Source organism: Microcaecilia unicolor, chromosome 11 (assembly GCF_901765095.1).
Source record: "Microcaecilia unicolor chromosome 11, aMicUni1.1, whole genome shotgun sequence".
Classification (NCBI taxonomy): Eukaryota; Metazoa; Chordata; class Amphibia; order Gymnophiona; family Siphonopidae; genus Microcaecilia; species Microcaecilia unicolor.
In genome coordinates this window covers 104,257,346-104,267,351 of record NC_044041.1, presented here as the reverse complement: position 1 = coordinate 104,267,351, position 10,006 = coordinate 104,257,346, and positions in this window count along the sequence as shown.

The following is a 10,006-nucleotide window of genomic DNA, read 5'->3' as shown; positions in this document are numbered from 1 at the left end:
TTTAACGAGAATTTGGTCCGCTTTATTTGGACCCTTTTTTTCAGGTCCAAGCCCCAAAAAAGTGCCCCAACTGACCAGATGACCACCGGAGGGAATCGGGGATGACCTCCCCTGACTCCCCCAGTGGTCACTAACCCCCTCCCACCAAAAACCCCCCACTTTACAAACTTTTTTTCCCAGCCTGTATGCCAGCCTCAAATGCCGTACCCACCTCCATGACAGCAGAATGTGTTCTATCCTCTGACAGCCTTTCCTTGGTTCTGATGCGGGTCTCGGGTGAGTGTGACACCTTTTCTGTTAAGGGCACTGCAGAGTCACATAAGCAATGCATTGTGGTGGATGTAGGGTATTGGGCTCCGTGATTCCACTAGCTTGTGTTAAATGCTCACGATGTTGGTAGTTGGTAGGCTCTACTCCCATGGTGCTTTTCCGTCTGCTTACTGGGTCAGAGTGTGCCCTGTTTTGTTTCCGGTAGTCCATGAGGTAGTGGCCATTTTTGTAAGCCAGTTTTAGATCCCTTTCATGTGTTAGCCACGTTACAGAACTTAGTTCTTACCTTGAATGTTGCTGAAAGAGGGCATTGTACACCATTCTGCCAGCTCTGACCTACTGCTCATCTCAGTACCAGGGAGACTCTTTGCCAGTGGGGCACAACCTCTGATCTGCAGTTAACTGTGAGTAAACGTGCTTATTCCAATAAAGGACGTTTTCGGAGACATTAGTCTTCATGTGTCAACTGGTGTGCCAAGATTATACAGCAGCAACAAGTCCTAGAGGCCTGCGTGTATGCAGGTCCCTGGAGCACTTTTAGTGGGTACCGCAGTGCACTTCAGGCAGGCGGACCCAGGCCCATCCCCCCTACCTGTAACACTTGTGCTGGTAAATGGGAGGCCTCCAAAACCCACTGTACCCACATGTAGGTGCCCCCTTCAACCCTAAGAGCTATGGTAGTGTTGTACATTTGTGGGTAGTGGGTTTTGGGGGAGGGGGTTGGGGGCTCAGCACACATGGTAAGGGGCCTATGCATGTGGGAGCATTGTCTGAAATCCACCGCACTGACCTCTAGGGTGTCCAGTTGGTGTCCTGGCATGTCAGGGGGGCGAGTGTACTACGAATCCTGGCCCCTCCCACGACCAAATGGCTTGGACTGGGACATTTCCGAGCTGGGCGTTTTTAGTTTCCATTATTGCTAAAAAAAACAAATGCCCTGCTTGGAAACGACTAAATCCATGGCATTTTGGTCCGTACAAACCGTATTTTCGAAGCGGAAGATGGACACCCATTTTTTTCAAAAATACGGTCTGTCCCACCCCTTCACGTACCCGTTCTCGGACATAGACGCCCATGGAGATGGGCGTTCACGTTCGATTATGCCCCTCAAAGTCTAAAAAGGAAAATCAACATGTCTCTCACTCTCACACAGACACACTCCCCCCAACCACCCACACAACATCATACACAAACTGTGCCAAGGTGCATCTAGATCTCTGTCTCTCACTCACACCCACACCCTCCCCCCACCCCAAATAAATACAGAAGATCTACCATGGAGAATCAGCATCTGTCACTCACACACACACACACACACAACCAAACTCCTCACTCCCCACACCAACATACACATATTCTGCCATGGACAGACAGCATCTCTCTCTCTCTCACTCACACACACACACACTCCCCCCCCCCCCCCTGAATACACAAACTCTAACAAGGAAAATCAACATCTCTGTCTCTCAATCACACCCACACACCCACAGCCCCCCAACCCCCCTCCCCCCAAAAAACAAACATATACTAATGCCGAACAACGCTACCCTCCCCCCCCCCCCCAAAAAAATGACACCGCTGATTGGTCATGCAATTCACACACTACCAACCAAAGCAATAACCAAGGCCCACCCCCCCCTCCTTCCGGTACAGGGCTAAAAAAAGGGAAGTACAGAAGAAGAAAGGCTATTGTCCCCCATACAAACACTCTCACACATAAACACCGCTATCCTCTCCCCCCCCCCCCCAACATCATATACAAACTCTCCAAGGGACAGACACAGACATACATTCCTTCCACCCCCCTCCCCCCAACAAATAATATATTAGTTTCTGGAATTATTGCTCTAAGCATTTAAAAATTTCTTTGATATATATATATATATATATTATAATTCCCGCCACAGCAGTTTCTATTTTCTTTTTCCTTTAAGTGCCGGAATCAGTAAAAGTCTGACAATGTTGGAAACCTGGGTAGCACTAAACCTTTTATTCCTCTTTCAATGGATATTATGCATCCATGAAGTTCCAGTGCGAATTGTAACGTGTCTGCACAAGGATGTGTTTCTGTTAGCACATGTTTCCCTACCTACAAAGGGATTAAAAGAGTTGGGGATCACTGGTTACAATGAAGTCGGGGGCATAGATGGATATAGGTGGGAAAATGTGGAATACAAATGTAATAAATAAATAAATAGTGCTTCTGCTGCCCCACTGAAACTCCTGTGTGGTTACAGTCAGAGGATTGCAGTGGCAATGACAATCAGCACAGATTCTCACTGCTCAACCCCCTCTTGCTCCCTGATGTACAATTTATTTATTTAGGGGCCCTTACACTAAGCTGTGTTAAGCAGCAAGTACCGAGGGTTAGCTGCCTAATGTGAGAGAGGGTGGGATCTGGGTGTGACATGGACAGGCAGAGGTGGGTGGGCTGTGGCAGGGAGCACACAAGCCAGTCCTGCATGCTAGCTGCCATGCATGACTGCCGCTAGCACAGCTGAACTTACTGCCACCTCAAGGGACAGTCTGGTAGTGCAACACATTGTCACTGGTGCTACCCTGAATCCACCAGCTAAGACATCACGTCTTCCTGATACAATCCTGACCCCCCACGACGCAAGCCCCGTCCCCCTGGCTCAAGCCCTGACCCCTAGCACAGACCTGACCCCCCCAATTCAAGCCTCAACTCTTCAGCACAGACCCAACCTCCTCGATTCAAGCCCCAAATCCCCAATCACAAACCTGACCCCCTGACTCAAGCCCTGAGTCCCTCAATTCAAAACCCAACTTCCTGATTCAAGCTCTGACCCCCAATGCAAGCCACAACCCCCTGATCACAGCCTGACCCCATCTCAATCCCCAAGCCCCTCATCACAGACCTGAACCCCCTGATTCAAGCCCTGTCCCCCCCTCAATTTAAGGACCTTCCCCCCCTGACTTAAGGACCTGCCCCAGAACATAAACTCCACCCTCTGATAATTAAACTCTGCTCCCAGAGCTCTACTCTCCCTCTACCCCTGCCCCTACCTCCCAGGGCTTACCTGGGGGTCAGCATTGGTGGTCCTGTAGGTCCTGGATGGCAGCCATCCCCCTCTGCTGCCACAAGTCACTTAACCCTCCATTGCCCCAGGAACCAAAAACTTAGATTGTGAGCCCTCTAGGGACAGAGAAAATATCTGCATACAATGTGTACAGCGCTGCGTATGTCTAGTAGCGCTATAGAAATGATTAGTAGTAGTAGATGTTCTAGGTCCGCTTGGATCCCGATGTATAAAAGCAAGAACACACACACACACTTATACGAACACACTAAGGCAACGCAGGCATTTGGGACAGCCCTGTTTTTCATCGAAACCTGAGAGAAAGCTTGGGAACTGCATCACGCTCTTCTAGTTGAGGGCTTCAGCTGGGGGAGGGACTATCCCTTATTTTTATAGTACATAACAAACAGATGACTTCATAGTCAGCCGGCTTTGACTCATCTTCCTGTTTGTCCCCTCTTTGCACATACAGTGTCCAACTGTTTCTAACATCACCAGTCCAGTAAGCAACCAGCTCTTCCTCTTTCTCACAGACTGCTTGAGCTGTACAAGCTTACACCAAGACATGAGGAGTCAGCTAAAACACTGAGCCAAACTCCAGGCCCATTTCAGATCAGCTCCACAATCTAAATTGGCACCAATGACCCTAGTAGTAGCCTTGGAGTACTACCATTGGTCCATCTAGCCCAGTTTTCCAAACAGTGACCAAGCTAGGTCACAAGTACCTGGCAGAAACCCAAATCGTGGCAAAACTCCATACTACAAATCCGAGGGCAAGCAATTGCTTCCCATATCTGTCTCAAAAGCAGACTATGAACTTTTCCTCCAGGAATTTGGCCAAACCTTTTTTAAACCCAGATACACTAACCACTGTTACCACATCCTCCAGCAAAGAGTTCCAGAGCTTAACTATTCGTTAAGTGAAAAAATATTTCCTCGTATTTGTTTTAAAAGTATTTCCATGTAACTTCCTTGAATGTCCCCTAGACTTTGTACTTTTCAAATAAAAAATCGAAGTACTTCTACACTACTCAGGATTTTGTAGACCTCAATCATATCTCCCCTCATCCGTCTCTTTTCCAAGCTGAAGCGCCCTAACCTCTTTAGACTTTCCTTTATCATTTTGGTTGCTCTTCTTTTAACATTTTCTAATTCTGTTATATCTTTTTTGAGATACGACGAGCAACTGCCAAGGACATGGTTTTTACTATCCATCACACAAGGAACATAATATACATGCAACTGTGCAAGTGTTTTCAATGTATACAAGCAGTGCCATTTAAAGGTTTACGATTCATTTAACAATAACAGTATTGACAAGAAGTGACAAAATGTTTAATGACAAATGACATAAATTATGTCAGTAGAAGTAGGTTGCATAGGGTACGAAACGCAGAGATTGATAGATTTATCATGTTCCTGAAAAACACAACCACCGGACTGTACAGGAAGGCTGCTATGCGAAGCCTGCCTTGATAATAAGAAGACCCCCCTAGACCTTTGCTCCAGTAGGCCCGTGTAGGGATCTGTCTCTGGTAGAACTATCCACCTTCCACCATAACTCACCAGCTGCAGCCCTGAGCTTTGGTCGACCTGAACCTGTGAGGAATATAACAGGATTGCTCCCCCTCTTTGGTTTCACTTTAGCTTTCTGTGGATGGCAGCTGAAGAAACAAAAATTAAACCAGTCTCAGTAGTGCATCTTCCCAAAAATTATAAGGAAAGACTCTTTTAGTCAGATCTACAGATCAGATGGTATCAGCTTTAAAGAAAGAGACAAAAGCTGAAAGCATGGGGAAACCTAAGATGTGTGCACACCTGGAAACTTAACAGCTTTCAGTGAGAACCAGGTCACTTGATCCATCAATGCAACAGGGGAGGGCTAGAGCTTTCCGGCCCCTGCAATGTAACAAAGAGTTTTCTATCTGCGTCTGTCTTTATGAAGAGAGAGAGAATACCAAGCTAAAGAGAGAGAGAATACCAAGCAGCAGAGCCAACGTTAAAACAAAATATGGACTCCTTGGACCTCTCCGTTCTTCTTATCATTTAAATATAGCTATAGTACCTCTTACCCATCCGTAGCTTTCAGTAAGTAAACCTCCCGGGCCTCAAGACCCTCTGATATATTTGTGTAGGGTGGTTAGATCCCCTTTAGTCTCCATTTTCTCAAGAAGCCTAACCCTTTAAAGTTTACTTTGTCCATTTCCACTGTGTTTTCCAAATGTAACAAGAAGCTGGCGTTATGGTTTATGTTTTATTGCATTATGATCTCATCCCAAGAAGAACAAAGAACTGGTCTCCTTAGTTGAACAAATAATCTGCATAATGGAACAATGGAGCAAAACCATACCTTTTGATAATCTGAGTAATGACTTGAGTCTGATGACAGTGACAGACGCCTTATCTTGGGCAGGTACCAGGCCTGACATGTCACAAGGAAGAATGATTGACAGAAGGGATCAAAGGATAGGAATAGCTTGCTCAGGACCTGGGTAGGACAAGGGGATAAGAGTGAATTCCAACAGGCAGGGGGAAACAGAGATAATATTTGCATGGTTTCTACTCAATCATTGAGTGGAGAGATGTGGTAGCCATGTTAGTCCACTTTTAAAGGTAATCAATAGAAATAGAATAAAATAAAACAGAGAAAAGAAAATAAGATGATATCTTTTTATTGGAATAACTTAATACATTTTTTGATTAGCCCACCCATTTCTGATTACCATGTTGCATGTAATCTCCAGAAGGCCTTCCCAGTACGCTATAAAGGAAAACGATGGATGGACTCAGTGGATCCTGTTAATTGTATGTATTATAGTGTTGCTTTGGGATGTTGCTTAAGGAAACACACTGCAGTGAGTTTTATAAAAATTAAGGAGATCTTTTACTAAAATGCGCTAGAACAGAGCTTCCCAAACTGTGGGTCAGGACACCACATGGGGGTCACAAAACCCATATCTGGCGTGGTGTCATGACCTAGGTGAGCTCTGTAAATGGCAGATGACGTTTAATGTGAGCAAGTGCAAAGTGATGCATGAGGGAAAGAGGAACCCGAATTATAGCTACGTTATGCAAGGTTCCACGTTAGGAGTCACGGACCAAGAAAGGGATCTAGGTGTCGTCGTTGATAATACGTTGAAACCTTCTGCTCAGTGTGCTGCTGTGGCTAAGAAAGCAAATAGAATGGCAGGTATTATTAGGAAAGGAATGGAAAACAAAAATGAGGATGTTATAATGCCTTTGTATCGCTCCATGGTGCAACCGCACCTTGAATATTGTGTTCAATTCTGGTCGCCGCATCTCAAAAAAGATATAGTGGAATTAGAAAAGGTGCAGAGAAGGGCGACGAAAATGATAAAGGGGATGGGACGACTTCCCTATGAGGAAAGGCTAAAGTGGCTAGGGCTTTTCAGCTTGGAGAAAAGGCAGCTGAGGGGAGATATGATAGAGGTCTATAAAATAATGAGTGGAGTTGAACCGGTAGATGTGAAGCGTCTGTTCACGCTTTCCAAAAATACTAGGACTAGGGGGCATGCGATGAAGCTACAATATAGTAAATTTAAAACGAATTGGAGAAAGTTTTTCTTCACTCAACGTGTAATTAAACTCTGGAATTCATTGCCAGAGAATGTGGTAAAGGCGGTTAGCTTAGCGGAGTTTAAAAAAGGTTTGGACGGCTTCCTAAAGGAAAAGTCCATAGACCATTGTTAAATGGACTTGGGGAAAATCCACTATTTCTGGGATAAGCAGTATAAAATGTTTTGTACATTTTTGGGATCTTGCTGGGTATTTGTGACCTGGATTGGCCACTGTTGGAAACAGGATGCTGGGCTCGATGGACCTTTGGTCTTTCCCAGTATGGCAATACTTATGTACTTATGTATTCTGCATCTCCAGGGGATCACACAATTTTATTTGGACACAATCATGGGATCACAGCCACAAGAAGATTGGGAAGCACTGAGGTAGAATCTGGCAATAACGTGTGGTAATGTGGGATTTTACCACTTGCTAAGCCCAGATTTAATGCAGCACTTTTGGGGGATTTGTAAACTATATTGCATTGCAGGTCATGCACTAATGTTGTTATTAGTGCACGGTAACTGCCTAGAGTTAACACAGGAACATTTACTGCCTCTTATTTAGGAGACGCTAAATGCTCCGTGTTAACCCTGCATTAACCAGTTGGTGCGTGTTAAGTATAATGCGATAGCTGGTTGACACTTCTACACCCCCTCTCTGCCCATGATATGTCCCATCCCAAATATATTGAAATAAGTCAGTTACATGGGTACAAACCACAAAACGCTTTAATGCGTTTCTGCAGTAGCCTGTTTCAGCATGCTAACCATGCATTAAGGGCTTAACACCGTTTAGTAAAAGGCTCCCTAAATTAAGTTACTGGAATATGGAACCATTGTGCTCTGCAGCAGGGGCGTATCTAGGTGGGGTCACGGGGGCATGGGCCCCCACAGATTTAGCCCTGGCCCCCTGCTTTCACCCCCCTGCCACCGACCCTTCCCCGCTATATTCAACCCCCTCCCACCGCCGCCAGCCCTCCCCCGCCACCTCCGTCAGGTACCTTTGCTAGCAGGGGTCCCCAACCCCCGCCAGCTGAAGTCCTCTTCAGCACCGGTCTCCAGTGTGTTGCTGATCTGGATTCTGTTTCTGTGAGTCCTGACATCCTGCACGTAGGAATGTGCAGGATGTCAGGACTCACAGAAACAGAATCCAGATCAGCGAACGCACTAGATTCGGAGACTGGCACTGAAGGGGACTTCGGCTGGTGGGGGTTGGGGACCCCCACCAGCAAAGGTATCTGGCGGTGGCGGGAGGTGAGATTGAAAGGGATGGGGGAGGGTGGCTGGGGCTAAAATGTGCCTCCTCGGGCTCTGGACCCCCCCCCCCCTCCTGCTGAAGTCTGGCTACGCCCCTGCTCTGCAGTCTGATCTAGTTATTTAGTGTTATGGTTACATTTGGTTACAGCAGTGTTCTTCAGTGCAAGGCTCGAGTGCCAAGGTGGCCCATGGAGACATCTGGGGAGGTCCCCATTTTCTTACTGTTTTCCCCCCTCCTGTTTTTCTGCCTTCAAACCATGCTCAGGACAGAAAGGGGAGAATGGGCAGACTGGATGGACCATAAAGGTCTTTATCTGTCAACATCTACTATGTTATGTTACTATGAATGGGGAGAAGAGCCACATGCTTGAAGGACAAGGCATTTCTAAATAGATACAAGAGAATGTAACATAGTAACATAGTAGATGACGGCAGAAAAAGACCTGCACGGTCCATCCAGTCTGCCCAACAAGATAACTCATATTTGCTGCTTTTTGTGTATACCCTACTTTGATTTGTACCTGTGCTCTTCAGGGCACAGACCGTATAAGTCTGCCCAGCACTATCCCCGCTTCCCAACCACCAGCCCCACCTCCCAACCACCGGCTCTGGCACAGGCACAGACTGTATAAGTCTGCCCAGCACTATCCTCACCTCCCCACCACCAGCCCTGCCTTCCCCAACCACCGGCTCTGGCACAGACCGTACAAGTCTGTCCAGCACTATCCCCGCCTCCCAACCACCAGCCCCGCCTCCCGATCTTGACTAAGCTCCTGAGGATCCATTCCTTCGGCACAGGATTCCTTTATGCTTATCCCACGCGTGTTTGAATTCTGTTACCGTTTTCATTTCCACCACCTCCTGCGGGAGGGCATTCCAAGCATCCACTACTCTCTCCATGAAAAAATACTTCCTGACATTTTTCTTAAGTCTGCCCCCCTTCAAGAAAATGTCAGGAAGTATTTTTTCACAATCTTGAGGATATCCCCCAATGGAGTTTATTTTTTTTTAATTTCAACTATATAAATGAAATACAAGAAACAGCTTGCATTAGAAAAGACAGAAACAATAAGTAATATTAAGGAAAATCCAAAATTATGACACAGCAATTAAATTGCCCTATCTTCAGCCAACAATAAAAGGGAAAAGAAAGCACAATTCCAAGAATCTACAATACCATAGTACAAGAAAAGAAGGAAGAAAAAGATGTTACAAAATCATATGGGTCCAATCTTTAAGTTCATAGAGTAGATGTTTTCATAACCGTTCCTAATGGGGGTGGAGTAACCAACTGTTTAGAATCCAAGAAAGAAGCTAAGTGGACAGGTTCAAAAACCACATACTTCACAGAACTCAACTTCATCACACATTTACAGGGGAAGTTGAGCCAAAAAAAGACCCCCCACCAACTACATCACTGTTGAACGTAATTTAAGAAAAGCTTGACGCATCCGTTAGGTCTGACTAGAAACATCAGGAAATGCACAAATTATGTGATGCAGAAACGTTTCTTGTTAATGGCGGAAATAGATTTTAAAAATCCAGTCACTATCTGGCTGTAAAGCAAGGTCCCTGCTTGTAGCCCAATATTATCATCCTCAACAGTCTGTGCCAAGTTTAAGTTTTCAAACGAAACGTCGGACCCTCCAGCTATTATTTATTCTGTAGGTTTCTTAATATACATTTGAAGATAATATATTATGGAAACTGGAGAGTAAGACTGTTCTGGAATCTCAGAATTGCAGTAACATATTTTTTAAAGGTAATCAAAGGAGCTATAGAAGGTTGCTTAGGAAAATTTATGAAACATAAAATCTTTAGCCTCTGTTGGTTTTCTAAATTTTCAATCTTTCGTTG